The 19,144-nt window shown below is 50.4% G+C and overlaps 1 non-coding gene across 1 annotated transcript; it reads right to left on the bottom strand.

Annotated features, from left to right (window-relative positions):
* Positions 1-6,240: 6,240 nt before the first annotated feature.
* On the bottom strand, positions 6,241-6,313 carry TRNAG-UCC. Its single transcript has one exon. It is a non-coding gene; the product is annotated as a tRNA-Gly (tRNA).
* Positions 6,314-19,144: the final 12,831 nt, after the last annotated feature.

The following is a 19,144-nucleotide window of genomic DNA, read 5'->3' as shown; positions in this document are numbered from 1 at the left end:
GGAAGGGCTGCACCTGCCTGCTTCAGAGTGAGGGGCTTGTGAAGCGAACCAGGGAAGAGAGCTTGCTGCCTGCTTCTGGGGAGGCTCACAGGTGACGAGTGTTCCTCAGCTTGAGTTTGAGGACCACTGAGAAGACTGCTGACTTCCCCGTGTCCAAGCCTCATCACAGACACTTGCAACTTTTGCATTCAGCCCTGCGTGCTCATGAAGGAAAAAAGAGACAGTCTCCACAAACCATTCTGCCGTGTGTGTGTGTGTGTGTGTGTGTGTGTGTGTGTCCCCAAGTGATCACAGGATAGAAGAGGTGAATTAAGCCTCCAGGCATATCATTATGTGAACATCTTGCTTCCGAATATCTTGGTAAAGTTCAAGCTAATTTGTTTTTTTGGTACAAGCTTGGTCCTTAAACCCAGCCACTGACTTCACCGAGGGTTAAGAGAGGAATTGCCCTCTGGCCTCACAGAGGAAGGATGGGCTTCGAGGCCACCTTAAGAGACACGGCTTCAGGCTTTAACACGGCCAGGGCCTCGGGCGTTCTTGGAGTACCTTTGACTCAGGCTTTATTCTTACCCTCTCACTTTACACTGCAACCCCGCCTACGATGTGACTTGGCTAACAATATTTTTCTTCAATTTGATCCACTTTTTTGACAAATTTTCTTTAAAAAAATTTGTTCTTTTAAAAACAGTTTTATCTGAACTTGTGGGTCCAGGGGCAAGTTAAATTTTTCTTGCTGCTGTTGTTGATAGTAGCTTAGTCGTGTCCAACCCTTTGCGACCCCATGGACCTTAGCCTGCCAGGCTCCTCGTCTGTGGAATTCTCCAGGCAAGAGTACTGGAGTTGGGTTGCCATTCCCTTCTCCAGGGGAGCTTCTGACCCAGGGATCGAACCCGGGTCCCCTGCATTGCAGGCCGACTCTTCACTTTCTGAGCCACCAACAAAGACGTAACTGTGTGGAATCTAAAAAAATAAAGCAAAGTAGTGAATATAACAAAAAAGAAACAGACTCTTAGATGTGGAGAACAAGCCAGTGGTTACCAGTGGGGAAAGGGAAGGGGGAGAGGGGCATGATAGGGTTAGGGAACTAGGAGGTACAAACTATTATGTGTAAAAAAAAAACTAGCTGCAACGATATACTGTATATATAGCCAATATTTGATAACTATAAATGGAATATAACCTTTAAAAGTTGTGAACCACTGTGTTGTACACCTAAAGCTTACATAATATTGTACATCAATGGTACCACAATCAAAAAGGAAAAAAATATTTAAAAATACTTAATTATTAAAGCTTAAAGGTGTTCATCCGGGTACCACCAGACCTGCCTAATTCAGGAACTCTATACTGTGCCTTATTGTGTCCTCCACTTCCTCCTCTTACCACTCACTCTGCCTGAGGAGTAAGTGTCTGGCTCAGTCCTGGCCATCATCAAAGACTCAATTCCAGCCATGTCCCCTCTTCCAGGAAGCCTCCCTGATCTCTTCTGCTCACTCAGCTCCCCCCTTAACCCCCTGCGTGGGATTCCTGAGTTGCTGTGTCTGTACCTTAGAAGATACTAGAATGTTCTAGAATACTGGAAGTCCCAACCCCAGTTACTGGAGTCCCTAAACCCCGAGAGCCTGTAATGTAAGTCCTGCCACCTCACCAGAAACTAGTTTTAACCAAGATGGTTACTCACATTCCCATGTATTCCTTTGCTCATTCAGATGGTCACTCTTTCAACCAATATTTATGGAGTGTTTGCTACACACTGAGAATGAAGCTATTAGGGTGGTTTTCCTAGTATTTAAAAGAAGAAGAAGAAGAAGAATACCTGCTTGGCAAAGTCAGTGCAGAGCTCAAAAAAATGGGTGGACCCGATTTGTGGGTTCAGGGCTGGGGACCCTGCGTTCAACCCTCCAGTTCCAGGGCCCCTGGGGTCTCTCGCCTGGAGGAGGCTCTGGCAGCCTGGTCCATCTGGGTCCCACGCTTGTCCTGTGTGGTCCGTTCCTCAAGCAAGGCCCTGAGAGGCCCTCCTGAAATGTAAACTATCACCACACTCGTCTTTTGTTTAAATCCTTACTCGGTTTTTCCCCATTTGGAGGGTCAATCCCCTTCTCGCCGGCTGATTGGAAAATCCTTCCCCTTTTCAGGCTGCGATGCTGGGCTTTTGGGCAATTACAGGTTTGGCCACTGGAGGGCGAGCTGCGCACACAGGTTGTTAGGAGGTCTGGGTTCTCGTTCTCAGAGGTCCTCATTCTCAGAGGTGCTGAGATCACCTCTTAAATTCCTTACATTGAAAGGGGAGAAATGCAGGGGTCACAGTCTGGCTTAAGGAACTTGCAACCTCCAGAAATTTCATTTTATGCCTCAGTTTCAGTTGCCTAGTCGTGTCCGACTCTGGGACTCCATGGTCTGCAGCATGCCAGGCATCCCTGTCCATCACCAGCTCCTGGAGCTTGCTCAAACTCATGTCCATGGAGTCGGTGATGCCATCCAACCATCTCATCCTCTGTCATCCCCTTCTCCTCCTGCCTTCAATCTTTTCCAGCATCAGGGTCTTTTCCAGTGAGTCAGTTCTTTGCATCAGGTGGTCAAAGTATTGGAGTTTCAGCTTCAGCATCAGTCCTTCCAATGAATATTCAGGGTTGATTTCCTTTAGGATTGACTGGTTGGATCTCCTTGTAGTCCAAGGGACTCTCAAGAGTCTTCTCCAACACCACAGTTCAAAAGCATCAATTCTTCTTCACTGAGCCTTCTTTATGGTCCAACTCTCACACCCATACAAGACAACTGGAAAAACCATATTTTCTGGGAAGCGATTCCTTAAAATTCTTCAGATTTTCAAAGGGGTCTTGACCTCCAAGGTTCCTCTGAGCAAGAGTGAGACTCCTAAAATAAAACTAGGTTCATGGGATATTCATGCTTCCTTAACATGAAGAGGAAAGGGCTCTGATCTTGGAGGCAGGTCACCTGCACATGAGTCCAGTTGTACCCGTTGCTGGGCAGCCTTGGAGAACTGTAACCTCTCTGAACCTTGAGTTTCCTGCCCTTGGGAGTGAAGATTGTTGCTCTATGAATTCCTGAGAAGCTTTATGAAGGTGGAATAGAAATGAATGTGTGAACATACAGGGTCCAGGACTATTGTGAAAGATCTCAGCTACTGAGCCTCCAGCAAGCATTTATTAGATACCTACTGTGTGCAGAGCACTGGGTGGGCACTGAGAAGGAGTCTCTCTCAAAGCGCTGTGTAGATGCATACATTCATTCAGCTAATATTTTCTGGGTGCCAACTGTGTGTCAGATGCTTGAGTACACACATTGGGAGTTGTCTTGCTTGGAGATGCTGACACAGAGACTCCTGGCCAAGGGGTGTCCCAGGACGGCAAACTGGGCTCCAGCAACCAGAAAGGGTAGTTTTTCAAGGAAGACCAGCAGGCACTGGGCTTTGGGGGGAAAGTACCCAGAAGCTAGGGGGAACACAGAAACAGTCAAAAGGGATCTGTTTGGATCTGTGAGAGTACCAGTGCTATCTGCCTCAGAAACACAGCGGTTGGGGGCTTCCCTAGTGGTAAATAGATAAGAATCCACTTGCCAATGCAGGGGACACAGGTGTGACACCTGGTCGGGAAGATTCCACCTGCTGTGTGGCAACTAAGCACACGCACCACAACTACTGAGTCCCTGCACCCTAGAGCCTGTGCTCTGCAAAGAGAAGCCCTGCTCACCTGCAACCAGAGAAAGCCAGCAAGGAAGACCCAGGCCAATCACAAACTTTATATGTGTGTGTGTGTGTGTGTGTGTGTGTATGGTGGTGGACAAAGCAGGAGAGGTCCCTGCCCTGTGGGTTTATATTCTAGTGGGGGCGATAGTGAACAAGCAAGTGAGTAAGATAACACCAGAAGTGACAGGTGCCAGGAAAGAAGTAGAACAGGTGACATGACGAGAGGAAGTGTTTGTTGTGTGTGTGTGTGGGGGGGGGGGCAGGAGTGCTACTTAGATGAGAAGGGTAATACTTAGATGTGCTCTGAGAAGGGCGATTTATGCTGTTTCCCAAAGGATTTGAAGGAAAAGAGCCCTTTAAGAACCGAGAAGGTCTGCACGTGCAAAGGTCCTGAGGTAGCCCCATGCAGACAGGAAATGAGTGGGGAGTGGCTGGAGTGTACCCAACACAGAGGCAGAGGAGGTTAGAACTAACTGGGCAGGGGCTAAATCTGGCAGGGCCCTGGAGTTTGGATTTTAAGTATAGTGGGAGTCATTGGAGCGTTTTAAGCTGGGCAGCAAGGTGATCGCTGATTGGCTGTGTGGGGAATTACGGTGGGGGCACAGGCGGGTGAAGAGACAGGTGGCAGGAGGCATGCTACAGTTTATAAAACCTCCCTTCCCCCCCTGCCCTTGCCATGGAACACTCAGAGCGCTCGTGGAGTGGCCGGGGCAGGGGAATCAGGCCGATTTACCAGTGGGGAAACTGAAACACATTCCTTACTTCGTCTTTTTTGCTTCCTGGGTGATCCCTTGAGGGGAGGCCGTCTGCCTTTGGCTCTTCACTCTCAAGGTCTTGCCCTTTGCAGTTTGATCTTTTTTTGTGCATGTAAGCATTTGATCACGCTCTGCCTCCCTCCTTAGACTCTAAGCTCCTGAGGGCATGTACTTGGTCTGTAGGGGGTACCAGCTGTATCCCTGGAGGCTGGCACAGTGCCTGGCAGGAAAGTGGGTGCGCAAAGGCTTTGTGGAATAAATGAACGAATGATGGGGGAGTGGTGAACGTAAGAGATGTGATTGAGGGAGGGCAGAGTGCAGAGCCCGCGCACGCCCAGCTGCCTTGCTCTGCATCCCTCCCTTCTCTCTCCCATCCCCACCTTGTGTTGAAGCCCCAGAGCCCGCCCAGGGCCCCGCCAGATGCTGGAAGTGCAGACGTTGGCCACCAGGGGGCGCCGTGGGCCCGCCCTCTGAAGGGCAGCTCCTGGTTATGTGTTCAAAGACCTGGGCTCAACTTGGGCCTTTCTGGCAGTGAGAGGGGCCTGAGCCACGTCTGTTTTTGTTTTTGCTTTTTTTCATTCAAGAGTGGAAAAAAAAAAAAAAAAAAAAAAAAGGAAGAAAGATCGACAGATCAGCGCTGCATAACCTGTTCTCCTTGTGTTTCTCCATTGTATATATTAAGTTTCTACACATAAAAAATGCTCTGCAGTATTCTCCTGTGAAGTTACAGGGTCTGTAAAGTTATTAATTAGCAATGTCCACAGAGGGCCGGAGTGGCTGACGGGTAATAACTATGATTCTTTCAATCTGGGTGGCCCGGGTTCCAGGACAGTGCCTTCAACCTGGTCTGGAGAGTGGCTCCTGGTGGCTCCAGGCCTCATGGCTGACCACCCCCCCCACCCCGCCCCCAGAGATGGGCCTGAGCCTGACCCAAATCGCAGATGCTGGGGACTCCAGGCCCAGAGCCGGGCTCTGGTGGACTGGTTTCCTCTCCTGAAACAGGTTGCTGCTAACATGAACCGAATGCTTCCTATGTGCCATGCAGTGCTTTAAACTCTTTGTACGAGGGCGTCTCATTTCCCTCATAACCCAGGTGAACGTTCTTATCATCACCATCTTTTTACAGATGAGACAGGTGCAGAGAGGGCAAGTAAACACCCAAGGTCTTATGGCTGCTAAGTGTCCGAGTCCAGATTTTAGCCTCAGCAGCTGGGTCCAGGGCATGCGTGCTCATCTGTCACCCAGCGCATCTCCTCGTGGTCCAGTTAACCAGGACTCATGACTGTTGTTTGTCAGAGACTCCTACTCTCTCTTTTTTAATTAAAAAATATATATATACATATATATTTTTGGTGGTACCATGTGGCATGCAGGATCTTAGTTCTCTGAGCAGGGATCAAACCTGGGAACCCTGCATTGGAAGATCAGACTCTTAATCACTGGACCACCAGGAAAATACTGCCCCCCACGCCCCACCTTTAAAAGTATGAAAGTAAATTGAAAGTGTCAGTTGCTCAGTTGGGTCCCACTCTTTGCGACCCCAGGGACTGTAGCCCACCAGGCTCCTCTGTCCATGGAATCCTCCAGGCAAGAATACTGAAGTGGGTAGCCATTCCCTTCTCCAGAGGATCTTCCTGACCCACTGATTGACTCCAGGTGTCCAACATTGTGGGCAGATTCTTTACCGTCTGAGCCACCAGGGAAGCCCCTTTTAAAGGTATATGCATCTTTATTTTTATTTTATTTATTTTTTCGGTTGCACTGTGTGACATGTGGAACTTCCCTGAGCAGGGATTGAACCTGGGTCCCCTACATTGGAAGTGTGTAGTCTTAACCATTGGACCATCAGGGAAGTCCAGAGACTCCTGCTGTCTTGTATCCTTTCTGGAAATCATGCTGGGGAAACCAGCTTTGAGGAACGTCATTTTCAAGCAAATATACAGACGGGTCCTGATTCTGGAGCATCTGAGATTGAAAATTTTGCTTACTCCCAACTCAATCCCAGCTCCATCCAGAAAGAGGTCCCGCACACCAGCACGTGCCCTGCGATGCCAGAAAAGCCCTTAGCGGGGGAACATCTAGGCTCGTTCCAGAGAGGTCGAGAACGGGAGGGAAGGAGAAGAGTAAGAATAAACATTGCTAAAAATAGTGCTTGGCTCTCTCACACCCACAACAAGACTGCAAAGGGAGGGCAGAGGAGACTGGAGGAAGCCGCCCAGGACTTTTGCCAGAGGGAGGGCTAAGGGCCACTGCTTCGGTGGGGGCTGTTTCTCAGACTGTTCTCTCCCAGGGCTCGGGTGCCAGCTTCTGAGGGTTCCAGGCCTGGCACGCCTCCCCAGAGGGTGAAGGCCAAGTGGCCGTGTCTTGGAGTCTGGAGTCGTGAATGTTCCCAGATCTCACAGGCACTTTTGCCATGAGGCCTGAGCCGCAGTAAACTTGACAACATCCAGAGGGCCTCAGCTGAAGACGAAGGGGGTCCTTTGAGATGGAGATATTTGTTTTCAACTTTAAGTGACAGATGTTTGAGCAACATCAGTCACGATGCACATTTCTGCACACTGACTCTCATCCGCCCCCTCAACTTCCATGATGAAATGGGACTTCCATTCCTCCGGGGAAGACTTCTCAGCAGATGGGCTGGAACAATGTGGTGTGGAAAGCATCCTTGTGGTGGTCCAGCCTATGGCAGGCTCTCAGAAGTGTGGAACGTGGTTCTGGTCTCTGGGATCTTCCATCTGTGCCCACAGCCCACCCCATCTGCTCTTCCCTGGGCTGCGGGAATTTCTTCCATTTTAGGGGACAGGAACTCCCAGAGGAGACACGAAGAGTCTCTGGTCACAGGGTGGTGACCCAGCCCCTGTGGTCTCTGGCTGTGGCAGCTGCAACTGTTTGGGGGAAGGACATGGTTTCTTCCATGATATCAGACCTAGAGATTAGGCAGCCAGTGGGGTTTGGAAGCCAGAGCTGTTTGCAAAGAGGCCCTGACATGCTGTATTCTGCAGGCAAGTCACTTTGACCCCTTGGTGCCCCTGCTCTCCTCTCTCCAAAAGACACTCCAATTCCTGTTGCATTGATTTCATAGGTCCTCATGATGATCACACGGAGGACTTTCCTTTCTTTCTTTGGCTGCGCTACATGCCATACAGGATCTTAGTGCCCTGATCAGAGATTGAACCCTTGCCCCCTGCAGTAGAAGCACATCTTAACCACTAGACCTCCAGGGAAGTCCTGAAAAGACTGTCAAACGGGTCACAAAGTACTCTTGGATCAAGCATTCAGAATGCAGTTTACCTAAGTATCTGTAAGGTCTAGTAGAGGTGAGCTGTGAAACCATACATCCCCAGCAGGTGTTGCTGTCGCACATGGCGAGGGCGTTCTCCCAGGTGAATCGCTGGATGGATATCTACTGTGTAAAACTAGCTTCTTAAAATGGTATGTGTAGATCAGTGGAAGTGTTAGTCATTCAGTCGTGTCTGACTCTTTGGGACCCTGTGGACTGTAGCCTGTCAGACTCTTCTGTCCATGGAATTCTCAAGGCAAGACTACTGGAGTGGATAGTTGTTCCCTTCTCCAGGGGATCTTCCCAACCTAGGGACCAAACCCAGGTCTCCTGTGTCGCAGGCAGATTCTTTACTGTCTGAGCCACCAGTTCAGTAAAGTTCAGTTCAGTTCAGTTGCTCAGTCATGTCTGACTCTTTGCGACCCCATGAATCGCAGCACGCCAGGCCTCCCTGTCCATCACCAACTCCCGGAGTTCACTCAGGCTCACGTCCATCGAGTCGGTGATGCCATCCAGCCATCTCATCCTCTGTCGTCCCCTTCTCCTCCTGCCCCCAATCCCTCCCAGCATCAGAGTCTTTTCCAATGAGTCAGCTCTTCGCATGAGGTGGCCAAAGTACTGGAGTTTCAGCTTTAGCATCAGTCCTTCCAAAGAAATCCCAGGGCTGATCTCCTTCAGAATGGACTGGTTGGATCTCCTTGCAGTCCAAGGGACTCTCAAGAGTCTTCTCCAACACCACAGTTCAAAAGCATCAATTCTTCGGCGCTCAGCCGTCTTCACAGTCCAACTCTCACATCCATACATGACCACAGGAAAAACCATAGCCCTGACTAAAATGCCCACAGAACCAGGCAGCAATGTCAATATGCCCAGAAGGCCTGGTGTTTGGTCTCTAAGTGGTACAGTAGCTAGTGGGAGAAGGTTTTATCTGCCCAAAACTTAACAAGAGAGCTAGTGGGTATATGCATTTCCAAAGTGACACCTTCTCAACACTTTTTAAAGGTACACAGATGACACCGTTATTGCTAAGACTTTGATGAAATTATGTTAAAGTGTGAAAGTGAGGCTGTTACACGTGTAGTTAAAGAGAGCGTCATTTTGTGTCTGGGGTTCTGGGTTATTTGACACCTTGCCTTGCAGACTCCAGTCCAGGCTGCCTCTCTGTCATCTGAGAACCTGGCTTTGTCTTCAGTCACGCTGATGACTGCCTGATCTGATGGGAATGCAGGCTCTTGTTGCCAGGTCTTTCAGTGTTGTTCTTGTTTTTTTTTTTTTAAGTTTCAAGAGAATTTTTTAAAAAGTGAAATCTCCTGATTTTTAATTATTGGCAACATATTCCAATCAAATAAAATACTGTGTGGGCCGAAGCAAACATGTCTTGAATAGGACTTGGTCTATTTGTTTTTGCCCAGTATTTGCCTTTGCTTGTTATTTGTGTAATTTAAGTATAAGTGGCTGTGGTGATATGCCCCTTTCTGGAGGTGTGTAGAGAGGTGTCTTGCGTGTACGTGATATATCACTCAGTCGTGTCCAACTCTTTGCGACTCCATGGACTGTAGCCCACCAGGATCCTCTGTCCATGGGATTCTCCAGGCAAGAATACTGGAGTGGGCTGCCATTTCCTTCTCCAAGGGATTTTCCTGACCCAGGGATCAAACCTGGTCACCTGCATTGCAGGTGGATTCTTTACTGTGTGAACCGCCAGGGAAGCCCCTCAGAAAGATGTCTTTTATCAGCCTAATTCCCTGAATATTTTTTTTTTTTAACTTTTATTTTTGGCCACACCAAGTAGCTTATACGATCTTAGTTCCCCAACCAGGGATTGAATCCAGGCCCATGGGAGTGAAAGCCTGGAATCCTTACCAGTAGGCCATCAGGGAACTCCCAGAATGTGTTTGTCTTAGGTACAAATTTATGGTTGAACAGGTCATACTTCAGGGTTTATAAGTGGTAATGGCTGAGATACTAGTTTCCAGAGTTAGACAGAACTGGGTGTAAATCCCAGATCTGCTATTTCTTAGCTTTGTGATCTCAGGCAAGTCACTTAACTTCTCTGAGCCTTGATAGCCTCATCTATAAAAATGGAGATAACAAAAATACGACTGTGGTAGCCATTAGTGGTCTGTACACCAGATCTTTTTAACTTTCACCTTCTGGGCATTTGGGTGGAAAATATTTCCAACCCCACGTGGTTGGTTGGGATCACTCTGGCCGATGAGATGAGGGCAGAGTATCGCTGTATCACTTCTTGGGCTGCAGCATTTAATTGCAGGGGTGAGAATCTCCCTTTTCTCTAAGAGAGGTCACTTAACCTCTCTGAGGTTGTATACTCTCTGGTGACAGGCAATGTCTGAGATTTTTGGGTGCTCCATCAGCTCAGGTCCTAGAATGACCAAAAGCAGGCCTGTGGATACCGTTGGTGGCAGGCAAACAGGGGCTGGGAGAAGATAGCATTGGTGGCAGGCAAACTCTCTGTTTGGAGGAGGTAGCAGGCAGGCTGTGGCGATCATGAACGTTTCAGGCCAGGCCACCCCAGCCTGCCCACGGTGACGTCAGTAACAGCCAGGCCTTGGGCAGAGGTCAGTGTTGACTTTCCCTGGGAAGCAGGAGACACAGAGCTGGTACAAGACACATCCGCCCCGGGTTGGGGAGGAAGGCACCGCACATCTTAGAACACCTGAAGGTGTAAAAGCTTTCTGTTCAAGCTCCGCCCCCTTCGACACCTAAACCAGGAAGTGGGTGAAAAGAGGATGCGGGGAGTTTCTGAAAGGATACTAATTTTTTTTTTTGAAATCACATTCCTAGTTCCCTGACCAGGGATTGAATCTGGGCCCCCTGTAATGGAAGGGCAGAGTCCCAACAACTGGACCACCAGGGAATTCCCATCAAGTGCCTTTTCATGTGCTTAGTGCTTGGTGCTTCCCTGTTGGCTCAGTGGTAAAAAATCTGCCTGCAATGCAGGAGACCTGGGTTCAATCCCTGTGTTAGGAAGATCCCTTGGAGAAGGGCATGGCAACCCACTCCAGTATTCTTGCCTAAAGAATCCCTATGGACAGAGGAGTCTTACGGGCTACAGTCTATGGGGTTGCACAGAGTTGGACACAACTGAGTGACTAAACACAGCACAGCACGTGCCTTATCTTATGCTTTCAGTCCCTACAAACTTCTCCTACAAGGAGAAATTCACCCCAGATTACAAGTGAGGAAACCAAGACTCAGAGAGGTTGAGTGAGCAGGCAAAAGCTGCACAGCGACGTAATAGGGCAGGTGGTATCCAAACCCAGGTCTTCTGACCCCAGTTCCTATGCTAACCTCTCACGATATTCTTGGGAACGAGAGGAAAATACAGACAAGACAGTCTTGGGCCCCCTTCTCCAGGAGAATCCAGCCAAGGCCATCTTTTATTGTTCTTTTCGGTTTTGATAATTTTTGCCCTGATGACTGAGAACCACTGTGATAGGCCTTGCCAAGTGCTCCATCTGGACTCTCTCTCCACACTCACAAGGCTCCACAGAGGCCCATTATACAGATGGGGCTGCCGAGGCTCAGGGACCTGATTTAGCCACGTGGCCAGCTGGCCTAGGGTGTCTGTGGAAACGATTTGGCGCAGAGCTCTGGGGGGAAAGGGAGGAGTCAGGGGCAGCTGAAGGGTCCGCAAGCTTCAGGTGCACGTCCCCTGCAGCCCATTGGCCAGGAGGCGCCGTGGCTGTGTCTCTGGCTGTGACCCTGAGCAAGGTGAACTCTAGGATAACTCCAGGCAGGCGTGACATCATCTCCCAAAGGAGAGGAATGGCCGTGGACCAGACCAGAGGGTGCAAACCAGTGGCCTATAGACTTGTTGACTTTGGCTTACACAGTGTTTGAAGGGGGAAGAAAAACCTGAATTAGTGGCCAATATTGAAAAATCAAGGGATTTCATGGAAAAAATCTGTACTTCAGCTACTTTCGCAAAAATCTGAGCATCTGGCCACACTGAGCCCTCATGCCTGCCTGGCAGCTGTCCCCACCCCCTCCCCCGGGGTGGCGGCTGCTCCGAGCAGGGACACACATTCTCCGCGTCACTGCCCAGGTCAGCCACGCTCGATAAATGCTGACGTGCCCTGGTGGCATCTGAGCCGGCAACCTTGCACTGAACCTGAACTCCTGGAACAGACTTCTTGAAGCTGGCCGAGGGCTGTCCAGAACTCCGGAACACATTCTGAAGAGCCCGTCAGTGGTGCGTGGACCCACAGCCTGGCAGTCCCTCATTTCCATTCTGCTGCCACCTTGCAAGTGACCCCTTGACGCTCCAGGTTTTCTCTTGAGAAGCAGCGTGAAACAGCAGGAAGCAAACCAAATGAAGATGGGGGATGGTAACAATGAAGACTGTGCCCCTTCCTCCCCTGGCCACTGATGTCCACGTCCTTATTCCCAGAGCCTGGCTTGGTCAGTCCCCTGCCTCCAGGCATAATATTTCTTCCCCAGCCCCTTCCCCTATTATTCTGGCAACGGTTTCGCACTGGTGCCCACCCCTGGGTACCTCAGTGCCCTTGCCCAGCATTGCCCACGTCTCTGTCCATACTTCCTTTGATTAAAATCCCTTAAGCCACTGGACTTGGATTCTATTTCCTTACATCTAAGGGCTAACTCAGGCTTCCCTGGTAACTCAGCTGGTAAAGAATCAGCCTGCAAGGCAGGAGACCTTGGGTCAGGAAGATCCTCTGGTGAAAGGATAGGCTACCCACTCCAGTATTCTTGCCTCTTGGCTTAGATGGAGAAGAACCCACCTGCAGTGTGGGAGAGCTGGGTTCGATCCCTGGATTGGGAAGATTCCCTGGAGAAGGGCATGGCAACCTACGCCAGTATTCTTGCCTGGAAAATCCCCATGGACAGAGGAGCCTGATGGGCTATAGTCCACGGGGTCACAAAGAGTTGGATATGACAGCTACTAAGCACAGCACACAGCAAGGGCTATCCAGCTCATTCCTGGGGCAACCTTGTGGGGCGGGTTTATGAGCCCATTTTACAGACGTGGAAACAAAGGCCCTGAGAGGTCGAGTTGCTCATGTAACATGACCAGCTGGCAAAGGATGAGGCCAGGTTCTGAGCCCAGGCCACCCTCTTCCCTGACCCCTTTGTCTCCCTAACTGCTATTGTGACTGGGCAGCCTACCCCGGGAACTCTACTTCCTGGTCTGTAAAATAAAGAGGAAACATAATAATGTTCTCAAAGGGCAGATGGGAAATCCTAACTGAGACAGGGGTGGTTTTTGTGGTTATACTCCAGGATAGGCTTTTTTTTTGGGTGTGTCGTGAAGCAAGCAGGATTTTAGTTCCCCAGCCAGGGATCGAAACTGTGCCCCCTGCAGTGGAAGGGTAGAGTCCCAACCACTGGGCCGCCAGGGAGCAACCACCAAGTGCCTCTTCATTTGCTTGCTTTATCTTATGCTCATCTGTTCCTACAAATTCTTCCTACAAGGAGGAATTCACCCTAGGTTACAGATGAAGAAACCGAGGCTCAGAGAGAGGTTGAGTGAGCTGGCAAAAGCTGCGCAGCGAGTCTTAACCACTGGACCGCTAGGGAAGTCCCCAGATAGGCTTTCACTGTAGGTTGGAATCCATCCTTTCTCTGGCTACCCCTGGATGTTTAAGCTACATATCTGTATATCTTCTTCGCAAAGTGGGCAGCTATGCAGTATTTCTAGATTCTTCTCAACCACATCAAGGCCTTTTGCCTTCTCCAACAAACTCACCAACCCCTTCCCCTCTCACAAACATCACTGTTGACCTTTGGGCTGGATTATTCCTTGTGGTGGGGGCCTTTCTGGTCATTGGAGGACATTTGTCAGCATCCTTGGTCTCTACTCGCTAGATGCCAGTAGTGTCCAGCCCTTGGTTTCCAGACTGTGCCAAATGACCCCCCACCCAGAGTGGGGGAGCTAAATCACTTCTGATTGAGAGCCACTGGTTTAGACTTTGAGTATTCACCAGTTGGGGTTTGGAGCACTGAGGCTTTCAAAGCGTGAATTCAGTTGGCCCCTCTTGCTCCCAAAGTGTCAGATTCGCATAAATGTTAATGTTATGACTCTGACTTTTGGTTGACCCCTCTCCACTGTCCACTAGTTCCAAAAGGGTGTCCAGATTGCTTTCCCGAGCCATCTCAAAGCCTCTGCTTGCCCTGTTCCCAAGCAACCCCTCCCCACCAGAACCCTGTTCACTCTGAACTTTGGCAGATGTTTCTTCCGCTCTTGAGGACCCGGAGGAGTTGCAAAATGGGATTTCCTCCAGAAGCTCTTCCCTCGACCTCCCTGCCCCTGAACGGAATTAATTTCCTGGGGAAAAAAAAAAAGCACTGCCTGTCTCCTTTATGTGACATAGCAAATCGTTTTGCAGGACTAGAGTTGAAGGCTTATTAATTGTGATGAGGTGAAGCGCCCTCTGATTTGGGGGGATGGAGATGGATGGGAGGGGGCAGTGGGGGGAGGCGAAAGCCCAGCTGATGCCCTTAAATCGTCACCTCCCTGCCACCTCGCGCCACCCTGGGAGCTTTGTCATTGACGAGGCAGGACACACACAGAGCCCCCATATCCATTTGTCTCTCCTCATTTGCAAGAGCTGAATGAAATCCTTCAGCGTTTCCCCGACAGGAGAATGCAGCAGCTCCAAACGAGCTATTTATGGGCCATTTTTTTCAGCATTACTTGCATATTATAATTAAGAGATAATGTCAGTGGAATAGAACATTGTCACCGGGTAATGGTCTCCCGCTGCTTCCGAAATGTCAAGGCAAAGTCACAGCATTTATCAAAAATAAATGTTGGCGGGAAGACGCGACGTTTGTTTTCACAGCAGGGACATTAATCCTGGGACCACGAGAGGGTAACGTCTTTATTTCTTTTCTCCGATGATGATGGATGCCAGCGGATGGTGGTGTTTGACGGATGTGGGATCTTGCCGGTACAGGGGGGAGGCCAGCTGGGGCAGGGGTGCCCCTGGCGGGGCCAGGTGGCCACATTGGGATGGGGTTGGCGGGAGGCTTCTGGCTGCTCTGTCTCTGCCCAGAATCAGCCAATTCACTCCCCAGGGATGCACTGGAGGTGGCCTGTGGGGGTGTCCTAGCTCCCGATTGGACAGGGCATCTTCTGCAGCTGGTGGTGGCTTGCTGATTGGGTGGGGAGAGGGCGGACATTTGGCAGAAGGCCTCTTCTCTGACTCCGCATCGTCCCTGGGGACAACCTCAGTTTCTGCATCGCTTTTACCCCAGAGGGAGCCAGCCCGGGCAATGGGCAGCTAAAACAGCCGACCGCTGGCGACTCCTGATGATCCGGGCACTGTCTGCACCACATTTTGGCACAGGGACCGCTGACTCTCCAGGCAGCCTTCACGGCCGGGCTTAATTGCATGTGAACGTCCCTTCCGCCCCGCTGCCTGAGTGATCTTTCTCAAGTGCACTTCTGATCATGCAGCAATATGGCTGAAATCCCCACCACCCCCACCCCAGCCACCACAGCCCTGCCCCAGGCCCTCAGGATAAAGTCCCTGCTCAGAAATGGCTCCAGCACAACTTCCTCAGCATTCCCGCCTTTCTCCCAAGCAGCCAGGCTCTGTCTCCGCAACCAGCCCAGGCCTTTACTCTTGTTCCTTCTCTGCTCTTGCCTTAACATAACCCTCACCTGGCCATCTCCTACTTCTTCAGGCCTCCATTTCAACAACTCCTCTTCCAGGAAGCCTTCCCTGACCTCCCAAGCCCTTCTCATGTGCTTCTCCCACAGTCCCTGTACTTAGGCCCTTCACAGCACTTAATTATGCCACTGTAAGCATGTTGGCCACCTGATGTGAGGAGCCAACTCACGGGAAAAGACCCTGATGCTGGAAAAGACTGAGGGCAGGAGGAGATGGGGGCGACAGAGAAGGAGATGACTGGATGGCGTCACTGACTCAATGCACAAGAGTTTCAGCAAACTCCAGGAGACCGTGAAGGACAGGGAAGCCTGGCATGCTGCAGTCCATGGCGTTGCAAAGAGTCAGACACGACTGACTGAACAACAAGGATGAAGTACTTGGATTATAGTCTGTCTCCCCTCTCTCAACCATGGTCTCCAGGAGGACCTTGCCAGCTGTTCTGTTACTGGATACAGAATAGGGGCTTAGTACTTATGTGTTAGAGCAGCTGAATAAGTGACTGAAGGGCTAGAGGCCTTTTATGTGGGTTTGTATCAGTCACCTATTGGCAGAACAATGCATAACAAATTGCCCCAAATATGGATGACCTTCATCAGTAAGAATTTATGTGGCTCATGAGTCCGCAGGTCAGAGGTTGGGGCTAGACTTGGCTGGGGTGGGCATGGTTCTTCTGGCTCAGCTGGGCTCAGACACACATCTAGGGGCCAGTGGCTGTTGGCTGATCTTGGGGAGCCTCAGCTGGGATTGTTGGGCGAGCTCTGTGTCACATGTGTCTCCTCCAGAAGGCTAGCCCAGGCGTGACCCATGGTGAGGGCAGAGGGGCAGGAGGGCAAGCAGGAACCTGTTCATCTCGCAAAACTGGAACCCTGTACCCAATCAACCCTGCCTCTCCTTCCTCCTCCTTCAGGCCCTGGCAACCACTCTTTTATTTTCTATCTCCGTGAATCTGACTCCTCCAGGGCCTGATAGGAGTGGAATTATCTTTTGGGGATTGGCTTATATTATTTCACTTAGGATAATGTCCTCAAGTTTTATCCATGCTCTAGTGTGACAGGATTTCCTCCCCCTGTTAAGGCTGAATAATATTCCATTGTATGGATAGACCACATTTTGTTTATCCACTCATCCATTGATGGAGATTTGGATTGCTTGCACCTTTTGGCAATTGTGAATAATGCTGCCGGGACCATGGGTGTGTAGTTATCTTTCAAAACCCTGCTTTCAATCTTTTTGGGCACACAGTTGACCATTGAACAATGTGGGGGTGATAGGGGTGGACCCCCACACCCAATCTTAAATCTTAGTATAACTTTGCAGTCAGTCCTCTGTATCTAAGATTCAAACCTGTATCCATGGATTCAATCAACCTCAGACTGAATAACCTAGTGGTATACATGGTGCGTGCGTGTAAGTTGCTTCCGTTGAGTCTGACTGTTTGCGACCCCATGGACTGTAGCCCGCCAGGCTCCTCTGTCCATGGGATTCTCCAGGCAGGAATACTGGAGTGGGTTGCCATGCCCTCCTCAAGGAGATCTTCCCGACCCAGGGATCGAACCCGCATCTCTTATGTCTCCTGCATTGGCAGGTGGGATCTTTACCACTAGCGCCACCTGGGAAGCCCAGTATACATGATACATTTATTGAAAAAAAAAAAAAAAACAACAAGCATATAAGTGGACTTGTGTATTTCAAACCCATGTCGTTCAAGGTCAGCTATATACCCAGAAGTGGGATGGCTGGATCACAAGTAGTGTGACTTTTAAAATTATTTATTTATTTATTTTTGGCCACATTTCATGGCATGTGGGATCTTAGTTCCCTGACCAGGGATCAAACCCCTCACTCCCTGCGTTGGCAGCATGGAGTCTCAACCACTGGACCATGAGGGAAGTCCCACAAGTGGTATGCCTTTTAGCCTAGTGGGCAAACCCTTTGGGAACAGAGATCCACATATTTACAGAGCAGTAGTTGATTGGACAAGCTTTATCCTGGGGCCTGACTCTTTGGTTTGGATCCCAGCTCTGCTGCTTCCTAACTGTTTTCTCAGCTGAATCACTCCTTCTGAGCCTCAGTTTCCTCCTCTGCAAAATTGGGGTAATATGAGCATCTATTCAGAGAGCAAGATTACATGAGAAGGTATTTAGAGAAGAGACTGGTACAGAGTAAATAATACCCACGTGATGTTTTATGCAAAGTTCTTGCCCTAGATCCTGCTTTTGACCCCGCCCTGGTGGATGGCTTGTCGTGATGCTTTTCTGGGACTGCCCTGGTGGTCAAGTGGTTAAGAATCTGCCTGCCAAGGCAGGGGACATGGGTTCGATCCCTGGTCCAGGAAGATTCCATGTGCCTCAGGGAAACTGAGCTCGTGTGCCACAGCTACTGAGCCCATGTGCTCTAGAACCCATGCTCTGCAACAGAGAAGCTACTGCAATGAGAAGACCCCCTCACCTCAACTAGAGAGTAGCCTCTACTTGTCGCAACTAGAGAAAGCCCAGCACAGCAACGAAGACCCAGAGCTGTCAAAAACAAACAAAGCGATGATTTTCTGCCCTTTCTGAACACAACCAGGGGTTATCTGTCCTGGGCAGACCCCAGGAACAGCTGTGTTAATTCTGGGTGACAGGCGCTGACACAGCTCCCCTCTGCTGGGGTGTTGGGCTCAGACCTGGGGGGCCAAGGGGGCCAGTGTTGCTACAGGGTGAGGTGTTGGGGCCTTGAGCAGGGTAGTGGTGGGGAAGAAGTTTCCTGCCAGAGCTGTTCAGCTCCCCAATTCAGGCCTCCGTCTCCCTCTCTTCCCCTGGCGCAGATTGCAATTTGGGCCCGGCAGGAAGAGAGAAATGAGCTTGCATAATAGAGGAACATTTGGTTCTTTCGGGCTGGGCCTGGAGAAGGGTTTTGTGCTGAAGTGTGCAGCGCGGGGGCAGACTGGAGACGCTGCCTGTGTGCGGGGCTCGGGGGAGCCCAGTCTGCCCAGTGGGATTGAGGTGCTGAGGGCCAGATGGACGCGAGGGAAGGGCAGCTCCCCCAGGAGAGGGCAGACCCGGAGGGGGCAGAGGGTCCTTGACTTTGCTGTTTCCAGCAGACAGGAGGGAGGGCTGGAGGGAAACCACATAGGGCGGCACCGTGGCCTCAGGGGCTCCGGGCCAAGCACGTGGCCACAGCGGGCTGTCTCTCCTAGGGCTGTTGGGGTCACTTCCTTCTCACTCCAGAGAGATCTGTGTTCTCAGCGCAGAGTTGAACCTGAACTTCCTGATCTAAGGGGGAGGGGCCTCTCCAGGACCACCAGGGCAGGCTGAGAGACACAGACTAACCAAGGGTGGGTGTGACCCCCCCACCCATAATTGGACCCCTGACTCTGTTGTTTATCAGGGGGACAGAGATGGGACAGTTACCCCTGTTCCCTGAGGAGATTCAACAAGCAGGTGGAGTGAGAATCACCTCTCTGGGACTGTTCTTTTTTTTTTTTTTTTTTTTGCTGTGCTGTGTCTTCGTTGCAGTGCATGGGCTCTCTAGTGTCTACAGGCTCAGTAGTCAACGGCATATGGTCTTAGTTGCCCTGGGGCATGTGGGGTCTTAGTTCTCTGACCAGGGATCGAACCCATGTCCCCTGCATTGGAAGGCAGAGTCTTAAGAACTAGACCACCAGGAAAGTCCCTGGGAGGGCTTCTATAAATCCCAGAGTGTTGCTTGTGTTTCTGACCTGGTTTAGTCTTTGTGACAGTGCAGGGAGAGGAGGACAGCC

This window comes from Bubalus bubalis, chromosome 17 (genome assembly GCF_019923935.1).
Source record: "Bubalus bubalis isolate 160015118507 breed Murrah chromosome 17, NDDB_SH_1, whole genome shotgun sequence".
In the NCBI taxonomy this organism is placed as follows: domain Eukaryota; kingdom Metazoa; phylum Chordata; class Mammalia; order Artiodactyla; family Bovidae; genus Bubalus; species Bubalus bubalis.
This window is presented reverse-complemented; position numbering and strand designations above follow the sequence as displayed.